This window comes from Dendrobates tinctorius, unplaced genomic scaffold (genome assembly GCF_039654945.1).
Source record: "Dendrobates tinctorius isolate UK_male_01 unplaced genomic scaffold, ASM3965494v1 ptg000086l, whole genome shotgun sequence".
Taxonomy (NCBI): domain Eukaryota; kingdom Metazoa; phylum Chordata; class Amphibia; order Anura; family Dendrobatidae; genus Dendrobates; species Dendrobates tinctorius.
The window spans coordinates 45,099,345-45,112,623 of record NW_027361754.1 but is presented as its reverse complement, the minus strand read 5'-3'; the positions used below and the strand labels follow the sequence as shown (position 1 = coordinate 45,112,623).

At 42.0% G+C, this 13,279-nt stretch overlaps 1 long non-coding RNA gene across 2 annotated transcripts in view; it reads right to left on the bottom strand.

Annotated features, from left to right (window-relative positions):
- LOC141097859 (uncharacterized) overlaps nt 1-13,279 on the bottom strand; it is a 309,705-nt gene that overhangs the window by 217,128 nt on the left and 79,298 nt on the right. The gene's annotated exons all lie outside the window — the stretch shown is intronic.

Sequence of the window (13,279 nt, the reverse complement as noted above, 5' to 3'; positions counted from 1 at the left end):
GATTTAGTAGCTATAAAAAAAATCAAACTAGCGCTGTATCAGTTAATGTTACAGTGTATGAGAAAATACCTTTAATTTATATGCAAATCGGAAGTCTTCAGTGCACCTTTGGCGTCATCAAGACATTGGTTCACTGATCCGCCCTCTCATTTTTAATGATGGAGACTTCCCCACTTCTACTGGACTGCACTTGCTTCCCACAGCGAACGCTGCCTAAAGTCAGCCGGTGCATATACTGTACACACTGACATTGCCTGTGTCTGACTGTGCGCACACTGTATCATTGCGGGCACCAAAACAGTGGCCGTGTTCTCCTCCTTGCTTTACCGATAGTAATTGAGACCAAAAGGGTGTATCTATTGCACTTAGATAATAAATAAAATAAAATTAAGGTAGTATCATAAATGAGTATAATATTAAGAATAAGCCACCCACATGTCAATAGGAGACTATATGGTAAAAAAGATCACATTGTATACCCACATGGCTCAGGAGGTACACGCGCGTCGGATGCAGTGCGATTTCACCATCTCCCTTGTTCATTAGTAGGCGCAGTTTCGTTAATGACTTGGATGCACCTTGCTCCAGCACACACATCCTTCATCAAGACTGCTGTATAAAACACCAATCTTGATTAATTGGGACCATTGTGTTCTTTAGGCTAAGTTCATACTAGGCGTTTTTGCAACTTTTTTTGATGCAAATTTTCAGTTGGGTTTTACAGTACCAGCAAAGTCTATGAGATCTCAGAAATCTCATGTTTGTTTTTTTTACATCAGGATTTTGTGCTTTGCCTGTTTTTTTGCACAATAGAGCATGTCACTTCTTTCAGCGTTTTTCATCTATTGACATGAATGGGTGATGAAAAAAACGCTGAAAATTCGCAGAGAAAACACAGGTATCACTTTTTGCTACGTTTTTTGTGTCAAAACCTGATTAGGACTGAATAGGACTTTAAACTTTATCGGCATGCATAAGAGACAAATCTAGTAAACCAAAACCACAGCGAAAAATGCAAAAATGCAAGAAAAACCAAGGAAACATGCTTTTTTCTGCAGCTTATTACCTGCCAAGAGATCAGGTTTTGCTTCAGAAAAAAAACACCTAGTGTGAACTTACCCACATCATAAACATGACGAGTTTGAAAAAAAAATGCCTAGGACCCAAATAACGCACGTAAATTTGAAAAAGATGCCACAAAAATTATAACATTTGCTCACAGCATTTTTTTTTTTAGACAAAGAGAAGTAGAAGTCCTTTATAAAAGTTTCATAGCGCCTAGAAAACTTTACAAATGTGTTGGTTCAGAGTACAAAACCTATCGTAAGGCAGCCACCTGCTGGTAACCTGCAGTATCAACACTTTTAAAAACTAAAATAAGGCTATGTTCACAAGTTGCGTTTTTCTGCTTTTTTGTTCTCCTGGCAAAACCTGCTCTCTTGGCAGTAAAAAGGAGCTGCTTACAAAAAGCTGGTTTTGCTGCATTTTTGCTGCATTTTACATGATCACAAAGTTCAGCTTTGCATCCAACACAGAAGCATGAACAATGCAAGGTGTTAGGTCACCAATGCAAGACACATGTGAAACCATAAAGCCATTTTTGGAAAAAGGGTAATTTGATCAAATTATTTAGTGCAAAAATATTTTTATATCTGAAAAAGTAATGACTATTTTGAATAAAAAAGTTCACATGCGTTCATGAAAAAATACACAATTGTAAATGTAACAGTGGGGAAGTGAATTGGTCAGGAATAGTTTAACTAAAGCCCCCTTCACACATAGCGAGATCGATAGCGATATCGCTAAAGTGTCACCGATTTTGTGACGCTACATGTGACACTTACCTCCGACCCGGCCCCCCGCTGGATATCGCTGATCGTGTGAGACCGGGATGGTCCATTTCTCGTCGTCGGCTTCCTGCTGGCGCCGACGAGCGACTCTATGGATGCCGGTGGAAGACGTCACCCTCGCTGTGTGTGACAGGTAAGTGACGACTGCCGACCGCTGCTGCATCGCTGGTGAGATCTGCCTGTTTGGCAGCTCACTAGTGACCATTTAGCGTTGCACCAGCGAACCTGACCGGGTCGTATCGTTGTCGGGATCGCTGGTGCATCGCTAAATTCTAAAGGGACCTTTAGGCTATGTGTACACGCTGCGGATTTGGCCTCTGCAGATCCGCAGCAGTTCTGCAGACAGTGAACAGTACCATGTAAGTCTATGTGACTTACAATCCGCTGTGCACATGCTGCGGTTTTTCAACTGCGGAAAAGCTGCGGTTTTGAATCCGCAGAAAGAATTGGGGATTGTAAGGCTATGTGCACATGCTGCGGATTGGTCTGTGGATTTGTATCTGCTGAACCGCAGGTAAAACCGCAGGTAAAATGAGGCCAAACCCACAGCAGAATCCGCAGTGTGTGCACATAGCCTTAAGCCCCCGTCACACATAGCGATCTCGTTAGCGACATCGCTGCTGAGTCACAAGTCTTGTGATGCAACAGCGATCTCACCAGTGAGATCGCTGTGTGTGACACTTACCAGCGACCGGCCCCCCTGCCGGGTATCGCTGATCGTCCTGGAATGGCCAGGACATTATTTTGATCGCTGGTCTCCCACTGGCCAGTACGCATCGCTGCGTGTGACAGGCAGGAGACCAGTGATCAGCAAGCTGCTGCTGGTAACTAAGGTAAACATCGGGTTTCTAAGCGGTGCGCAGCACTTAGAAATCTGATGTGTAACTTAGTTACCAGTGCGCTGGTGCAGGGAGCTGGTAACCAAGGTACACATTGGGTTCCTAAGTGCCGCGCTGCTTAGAAACCCGATGTGTACCTTGGTTACCTGCTCCCTGCACCAGCACGCTGGTAACTAAGGTACACAGTGGGTAACTAAGCGACGTGCGTCGCTTGTTACCCACGTGTCGCTGGTGCTGATCGTTGGTGAAGCTGCCTGTTTGGCAGCTCACCAGCGATCATGTAGCGACACCAGCGATCCTGACAAGGTAATATCATTGTCGGGATCGCTGGTGCGTCGTGATGTGTGACGGGGCCCTTAGACATTGGCAGAGCATTGATATTGTAGGACAATGTTTACTTTCACGCTTTGGTAGGAACTTAAGTTGGTCAGGTATTGTTCAATCTCACACCTTGGTCAGCCATTGTTTACTTTACATGTATCGCTAAATTAATTAAACTGTACTAATCCTGACTGCCATTCTCAGGTGAGGAGACCAAGACATTATGGATTAAACTTGTAAAAATCACAAAAATATCTTTTTTTCACAAACCGCTATACAGGCGTTTTTTTTCACTAAAAACACAAATTCTGATACCTGTGTTTTTTTGCTGCGTTTTTGCACTTATTGCTTTCTATGGGTGAAAAACAGGTCAGAAGCACGATGCTGGGAGCGATGAAGCAACAGGAGGGCGGGGGAGGATGGGAGGCGCCAGACCTGGACCTGCAACACCCAAGGGTATTTTTTTTCTCTTGCAGGTCAGAATGGAGGCTTATCTACAGCATTATAGAATGCTATAGATATGTTCTGAAAACTGCTGACAGGTTTGCTTTAACATTGCCATAAAAAAACCACAGGAAAAAAAAAGCTGAAAGAATGCAACTTGTGAACATAGCCTTAAACTACTTTTTCCTCCTACCATGGGATCAGACTGCAGCATAACTGTACTTTTTTCACTTTAGTAAAGGAATAATAAAAATCAAGATGAACTAAAGTATATGTGTCATACATTCTATAGCAGGAATATTATTGTTGTTATTATTATTATTATTATTATTATATGTTCATAAAAATGCAAGCTCATATCTCATTGTGCATGGGATGTAAGGGGTAAAGTTTCTCCTTATGAAGAGCTAGGCCTGCAATGACAGAATGAGGAGAGTTATAGGCCATGCGTTGCTCATCTGGGAAATTAAATATGCAAATTGCCTCTTCAGAAAGGAAGAAGACTAGAATTCAGACTAGAACTCTAGCGCCACCTATTGGAAGTTGTGCATACAGCTCTTAGAAACCATTAGAGCCATATTTTATTGAACCAATTAGAAGTCTCTGATAGGAAGTCTCACAGAGTTTTGCAAAAAATTTTCTCATAAATTAATCTGTTTTCCATAATAAAAAAAATAGATTTGTGACTATTTATTTTAGTTCAGGTAGGGAAGAGAAATTACACATAATTTTTGTGTATATATATAAAGTAACCCATGCCATCTAGGAATATTTCAATGATTTCTATTAGTTTGTCTGCATAGTTTCCATAGTCGTATTGTGAGCCTATATGTACTTTTTATAGCTTTTTTTGTATGCCATACCATAGCTGATAGTTCACTTTTATCATACTTTCTAAAGTGATACACGTTTGCCACCTAGTGGTGAAGAGGAGAGTGACACACAATGTTTTTGATTGTTAAAAGGACTGTTGATACCCTGCTAAATCTGGATATCTCTGGCAAATTATCATGTAATAGGTTGTGATGTAATCTTGCATGCAAAATCGCATGCAGTATGGACCCAAAACGTCTACAATATAACATTGCAAGTAATCTAATGCAGTGGTGCAACATAAAAAAGTAACAATTTCCTATGAAGCTCAGTAATAGGAAACGCCCTTCCCTCCAAGATTGCGTGCTTTAAGTGTTGCTGTTTGAGATTAAGGCTGGTTTTACACTTGCCGTGTTTTTGCTGACCGTTTTTGGGGCCCCAATGCATTTCTATGGGGCTGCAAAAATTAGTAGGAGGGTCGTGCTCCGTATGGCCGTGAGGGCCGTATTTGCGACCATCAAAAATATCGAGCTTACTCGATATTTTTCACGGCTTACGGACACGGCCGCAATGCATTTCAATGGTACCACAAAAACAACGGTGGCTTGTTTTAGCAGTACACTGTATTTGCGGATCGCCGTTTTTTTTTCCCTGCTATTAGTTATAACTTGGGAAATTCGGCGATCCGAGAAGATTTTTTGCCGCCCATTTTTGCAGAAGAACATGGAAATTACGGCCATACGGCCCGCAAAAAAGGACCGCAAGTGTAAAACCAGCCTTACAGTTGGATTTAAGGGGTCAACAGCTGCAGGTGGAGCTCGGCTCTGCTAGTTGCTGTCAGAGGCAGATGCTGCTTGTGCAACTGAGCAATCATTTGACGGGTATGATCCCGTACCATACAAAGGGAACAGACATTGTCGGGAAGGGGTTAAATTATTATTAATTAACCTCTTAGACCTGATGAGGCTGGTGTATTTACTTTGAAAAATTAATGTCCAAACGGCTGTGAAATTCTGATATTAAGGCAAGCATTTTACGAGTGCTTCTAAAGTGTGAGAGATCTCAGGAGTCCAAGTGTATTCAGTCCCCACTCACAATGAATGACAGTCACAGCTTGTACTGAGCAGGGTGAGAGCTCTACAGTAGCAGGGAGGAGGGACACTGAGGAGCTATCAATCAGGTTAGGTCTACGAGATCTAATTAATAATGTATGCAGTTTTGTGTTGGGAAAATTGATAAGTGATTCACCTTCACCCCTTCGTTCATATGGGCGTAACTTGAGCATCTACGCAGAGGTGACCACATGTGGATTGGGCTCTGGAGCTGAGTTTTGACCATGGCTAATAACCATTAAAACGCTGATCTCAGTCTCTGACAGCGGCATTTAAATGGTGTCATAGCTGGTGTGAGTGCGCGCAGACTCCCATCGGTGCCCTGTGACATGATCTCAGGGCAACCATGGATTACTATGAAAGTACGAGACCTGCTGGAGACCCCGGTTACCATCTTTGTCTTCTTCTGCAGCTCATCTATATCCTGACTGAGATTTACACTATATATGGCAATAAAATAGCATTTCAGTATATAATACAAGCATTCGGATATTTGCAGATTCAAGTCCCCCGAGGGGACTAACTAAATAAAAAGATGCAAAAACATTTTTTTTATTCAAAAAAAAGTATATAAAATTTCCAATCACCTCCTTTTCCTTCATTAAATATAAAGTACCAGTAAAAAAAAAATGGCCATTTGTGGTTCTGCCATGTTCTTAAAAGTCTGACTTATCAAAATGTAAAAGTAATTAACACTATCAGTAACCTGCCATAGTGAGAAAGAAAAAAAATCAAAATGCCAGAATTGTGCTTTTTCAATCACCACACCTCACCTCCCCCCCAAAAAAAATTACAATGAAAACTAATCAAAATGCTGTATGTACCCCAAAATGGTATCAATGAAAATGTCAGTTCTCCTCACAAAAAAACCTTCATACAGCTCAAATTGATGAAAAATTAAAAGTGATATGGATCTCGGAAATAGGTTACACAAAAATTGAGAAAGGAAAAATTCTTAATTTTTTTCACCGCTAGAAATGAGCGACTTTGCCTTTTTTAGGGTAGAGTCGTGTTTCATGAAACCCGACTTTCGCAAAAGTCGGGTCGAATGAAATCGGCCGACTATAGCGAAAAGTCGAGGGCCGACTGAAACACAAAACCCGAAACCCAATGCAAGTCAATGGGGAAGCAAAGTCGGCAGGGAGTGGAGGACAGTAAACACACCTACAGTGCCCATTTCAATGCCAAAAACATCAATTCTTATTACTGAAGCTTATCAACCTTAATTTACTTAATTATAGTTACACATTGAAAACTGGGGGTTATTTGGCTAAAGTTGTGGGAGGGTAGGGCTGTCTCCAGGTTTTCGTGTGCCCTGGGCCAAAGAGTGTCAGTGCGCCTTTTTAACACATACCACAACTCATGATGCTCCGATACGGCACAGAAATATAGGTATAGTACAATGACAAATACTTTACTGCTTACATGACATGACTGATCTACAGTCATATGTAAAAGTTTGGGCACCCCTATTAATGTTAACCTTTTTTCTTTATAACAATTTTGGTTTTTGCAACAGCTATTTCAGTTTCATATATCTAATTGATGGACTCAGTTATATTTCTGGATTCAAATGAGGTTTACTGTACTAACAGAAAATGTGCAATCTGCATTTAAACAAAATTTGACCGGTGCAAAAGTATAGGCACCCTTATCATTTTCTTGATTTGAACACTCCTAACTACTTTTTACTGACTTCCTGAAGCACTAAATTGGTTTTGTAACCTCATTGAGCTTTGAACTTCATAGCCAGGTGTATCAAATCATGAGAAAAGGTATTTAAGGTGGCCACTTGCAAGTAGTTCTCCTATTTGATTCTCCTATGAAGAGTGGCATCATGGGCTCCTCAAATCAACTCTCAAATGATCTGAAAACAAAGATTATTCAACATAGCTTTTCAGGGGAAGGATACAAAAAGTTGTCTCAGAGATTGAACCTGTCAGTTTCCACTGTGAGGAACATAGTAAGGAAATAGAAGAACACAGGTACAGTTCTTGTTAAGCCCAGAAGTGGCAGACCAAGAAAAATATCAGAAAGGCAGAGAAGAAGAATGGTGAGAACAGTCAAGGACAATCCACAGACCACCTCTAAAGACCTGCAGCATCATCTTGCTGCAGATGGTGTCACTGTTAGTGTTGAGCATTCCGATACCGCAAGTATCGGGTATCGGCCGATACTTGCTGTATCAGAATTCCGATACCGACTTCCGATATTTTTTCAATATCGGAAGTCGGAATCGGAAGTTCAAAGTTGATTGACAGCCTGACGTCATCATGATGCGCGGTGTGTGCGCATCATGATGCGCCGTCATTTCGGGCCTTCCGGGGGTCTCTGCCGGCCTGCCGGGGGGCTGTGTGGACTGCCCGGGGTCTGTACCGGCCTGCCGGGGGGCTGTGCCGGCCTGCCGGGGGGCTGTGTGGACTGCCCGGGGTCTGTACCGGCCTGCCGGGGGGCTGTGCCGGCCTGCCGGTGGTCTGTGCACCCTGTGGGGGTCTGTACCGGCCTGCCGGGGGGCTGTGCTGATGTCCGGGGGTCTGTGCAAGCATCGGCCGATGGGACTATAAGTCCCATCTGGCGATGCCTGCTACCATGACAGTGATTGACACATTAGCCAATGATGGGACAGTAGTAGTCCCATCATCCGGCTAATGTGTTAAATGTTAAAAAAAATAAAAAATAAAAATACTACATACATACTACATGCATGCTACATATATACTACATGCATGCTACATACATACTACATATATACTACATGCATGCTACATACATACTGCATGCTACATACATACTACATACATACCACATATACTACATACATACTACATGCATGCTACATACATACTACATACATACTACATACATAACACATATATACTACATGCATGCTACATACATACTACATGCTACATACATACCACATACATACTACATACATACTACATGCATGCTACATACATACTACATGCTACATACATACTACATACATACTACATACATACTACATGCATGCTACATACATACTACATGCTACATACATACTACATATATACTACATGCATGCTACATACATACTACATGCTACATACATACTACATATATACTACATGCATGCTACATACATACTGCATGCTACATACATACTACATGCATGCTACATACATACTACATATATACTACATGCATGCTACATACATACTACATGCATGCTACATACATACTACATGCTACATACATACTACATATATACTACATGCATGCTACATACATACTGCATGCTACATGCATGCTACATACATACTACATGCATGCTACATACATACTACATGCTACATACATACTACATGCATGCTACATACATACTACATATATACTACATGCATGCTACATACATACTGCATGCTACATGCATGCTACATACATACTACATGCTACATACATACCACATATATACTACATACATACTACATACAATACATACATAGACATACAGTACATATAACATAGAGTAACATACTTACCAATACTTGTCACATTGTTCCCCGAAGCCATTGTCTTTTACGGAATAAATATTAACATAACAAACCACAAAAATACTCACCCACGATCCGAAGCAGTCCACGAGTGTGTCCCACGACGATCTTGGGTAGAGAACTTCAGCATCAGCTGATGCTGCCATTCTCTACGGGCTGCAGGAATCCAATGACGGAAGGTAGGTATCCTTCCGCACTGTATTCCTCCGCCACTTAAAAAAAAAAGTCCCTAGTCTCACTTTATGCCATTGCTGCGTGGGAAATTCCCACATGTGACACCGGAGCCTGCACAGACCACCGGCAGGCCGGCACAGCCCCCCGGAGCCTGCACAGCCCCCCCGGCAGGCCGGCACAGCCCCCCGGCAGGCCGGCACAGACCACCGGAGCCTGCACAGACCCCCTGGCAGGCCGGCACAGCCCCCCGAAAGGCCCGTACAGACCCCAGAGAGGCTGTACAAGGCAAAAACAGGGTTTTTCTTATTCCGATAAGTATCGGACGGTATCGCTCAACTCTAGTCACTGTGCATCGGTCAACAATACAGCGCACTTTGCACAAGGAGAAGCTGTATGGGAGAGTGATGCAAAAGAAGCCGTTTCTGCAAGCACGCCACAAACAGAGTCGCCTGAGGTCTGCCAAAGCACATTTGGACAAGCCAGTTACATTTTGGAAGAAGGTCCTGTGGACTGATGAAACAAAGATTGAGTTGTTTGGTCATACAAAAAGGCGTTATGCATGCGCTGTATTGTTGACCGATGCACAGTGACACCATCTGCAGCAAGATGATGCTGCAGGTCTTTGGAGGTGGTCTGTGGATTGTCCTTGACTGTTCTCACCATTCTTCTTCTCTGCCTTTTGGATATTTTTCTTGGCCTGCCACTTCTGGGCTTAACAAGAACTGTACCTGTGTTCTTCCATTTCCTTACTATGTTCCTCACAGTGGAAACTGACAGGTTAAATCTCTGAGACAACTTTTTGTATCCTTCCCCTGAAAAGCTATGTTGAATAATCTTTGTTTTCAGATCATTTGAGAGTTGTTTTGAGGAGCCCATGATGCCACTCTTCATAGGAGAATCAAATAGGAGAACTACTTGCAAGTGGCCACTTTAAAAACCTTTTCTCATGATTTTATACACCTGGCTATGAAGTTCAAAGCTCAATGAGGTTACAAAACCAATTTAGTTCTTCAGGAAGTCAGTAAAAAGTAGTTAGGAGTGTTCAAATCAAGAAAATGATAAGGGTGCCCATACTTTTGCACCGGTCAAATTTTGTTTAAATGCAGATTGCACATTTTCTGTTAGCACAATAAACCTCATTTGAATCCAGAAATACAACTGAGTCCATCAGTTATTAGATATATGAAACTGAAATACCTGTTGCAAAAACCAAAATTGTTATAAAGAAAAAAGGTTAACATTAATAGGGGTGCCCAAACTTTTACATATGACTGTATTTTAAATTGTAGAATAGCTCAAAAACAGGACAGTATATTACTCCATACAGTATTATGGCCACCACATTGTGCGCCATACAGAATAATGAGACCCATATATTTCTCCATACAGATTAATTGGTCACATATAATGTTCCATACAGTATATGATGAGCTCCACATAATGCTACAGTATATGATGGTCCCCATGGACGATGTTCCAGTGTGTTATGGGCCCAAATAATGCTCCATATATAATGGGCCCCATTTGTAATGCTCCAGTGTATAATGTGCCCCATAGATGCTGCTCCAGTGTCTGGTCTTCCCCATTCAGAATGATCCAGTATATGATGGACCCCATGGATGATGCTCCAGTGTCTTATGGGCCCAATTAATGCTCCATATATAATGGGCCCCATTTGTAATTCTCCAGTGTATAATGTGCCCCATAGATGCTGCTCCAGTGTCTGATCTGCCCCATTTAGAAAGCTCCAGTATATGATGGGCCCCATAGATGATGCTCCAGTGTCTTATGGGCCCAAATAATGCTCCATATATAATGGGCCCCTTTTGTAATGCTCCAGTGTATAATGTGCCCCATAGATGCTGCTCCAGTGTCTGATCTGCCCCATTTAGAATGCTCCAGTATATATTGGGCCCCATGAATGATGCTCCAGTGTCTTATGGGCCCATATAATGCTCCATATATAATGGGCTCCATTTCTAATGCTCCAGTGTATAATGGACCCTGTAAATGCTGCTCCAGTGTCTGATCTGCCCCATCCGGAATGCTCCAGTATATGATGGGCCTCATGGATGATGCTCTAGTGTATTATGGGCCCTAATAATGCTCAATATATAATGGGCCCCATTTCTAATGCTCCAATGTATAATGAGCCCCATAAATGCTGCTCCAGTGTCTGATGTCCCCCATTTGGAATGCTCCAGTATATGATGGGCCCCATTTTTAATTAACCCAGGCATGGTATGTGAAAAGAGCTCCATGGAGTAATCTGAAGTGTGTGCTGCCGCATCCTTCACTTTTGGTGTGGGTGAAGGACACAAGGAAAGGGGTTGCTCATGACCAGAAGCCTGCACTGACGACTCAGTGCTTGCATTTTTTTAAACTTCAGAAGAGGAGGCGATAGAGCTGGAGGCTGTTTCAGCAATGTAAGCCAAAAACAGTTCCTGATGCTCCGGCTTTAAAAGCAGTCTACCTACTCCCAGAAAAGGGAGCCTTACAAGTCTTCCGGAGTTACACCATGACGCAGGCTCAACACCTCCTGCCTTAGCTGCTATTGTGTTTTTGGCACTACCAGCAGATGCACCACCACCACCATCAGTACCAGGTGTTCCCCCACGTCCACGTCCTCTTCCACCATACTTCCTCATGTTTTGGAAAATGGACCCAAAATACCATCAGATATATGGTACTGTATCAGAAGCGTACAGCTCTATACAGTATAGGGATAACAGTAAATCTCCATATATATTTCATGAGGCATACACAGATGCTCACAGGCTCAGTATGGAGTACATAATAAAATAAAAAGTTGAAAAAGGGTACAGTATCACCAGATACAAGGTATATATAGTATAGTGTAAGCATTAGGAATCTCCGTATATATTTCAGGAGGCACACAAACGCTCTCAGTCCCTAGTATGGATTACACAAGAATATGAAAAGCTGTAAATGGGTAATGTAACACAAGCGTACAGCTTGTTGGGGCAATCTTAAATCTCCAAATATATTTCCGGAGTAACAGACAGACGTTTACAGGCTCATTATGGATTACACCAGAATCTAAATATCAAAAAAGGTTACTGTATCAGAAGCATACCGCTGTATACAGTGTTGGCCAAATTTGAAATCTCAGTATATATTTCCAGAGTCACCCTCAGACGCTCACTCAGTCTGGGTTTGACCATAATAAAAAATGTTGTAAAAAAGGTACTGGATAACAAGATAGCAAGTATATATATTATAGGGTACAATTGAAATCTCTGTATACATAGTCCCGTAGCCACTCTAAGATGCTTAGTCAGTATGGATTTGACCGTAATACTAAATGTCGAACAAAGGTACTGTATAACAAGGTACAAGCTGTATCAAGTATAGGGTAAAAATTGATATCTCCGATTCACCGTATATATAGAAGGCGTAAACCACACACGCTCACTCCCAATGGATTATACTGTAATAACAAATTTTTAACAAAGGTACTGTATCAGCACATACCAGGTGTATCCAGTCTAGGGGTAATTGTAAATTTCTGTCTATACTTCCAGAGACAGACACTCACAGGCTCACTATGTATTACACCAGAATTTAAAAAGTAGAAAAAGGGAAAGGTATTCGAAGCGTACAACAGTATACAGTGTTGTGGTACTTTTAAATCTTCATTTATATTTCAATCTCAGTAAGCCAGTCCAGACTCTCCGCAACTGGAAACTACATGGATACAAGTACAGACGGAAAGTTGAGTGTTAGCAGAAATTTGGGAATTACTCATCGTGGGAAAACCTCCCGGTAGATGTAGCCGAGGTGATGCAGACCCTCAATTACTGTCTGTGGAGACAGCGAAAACGGTTCTTTGTGAAGTAAGGATTGCTTTATCTCTGTAGCGTGGATCACATCACCGTTACTTGTCTCCATCAAATTGTGATCACAGGGAGAGATGTAAATATGGTCCTCACTGCCTATCATGATGTGTCTGGTCATTTTGGAGTGCAAAAGACAGAAGCCACAGGCCATAGGCGAGTCTATTGGATTGGCATGAGAGGAGACATTGAAAAATGCTGGCAGGAATGTCACACGTCTGTGACTATCACAACTGTGAAAGGTGATAATAAAGCACCACTGCATTCCGTTGTAAGTTGACGTCCATTACAAATGGTAGCCATTGATTATCTGAAGGTAGAGGCCAGCAGGACAGG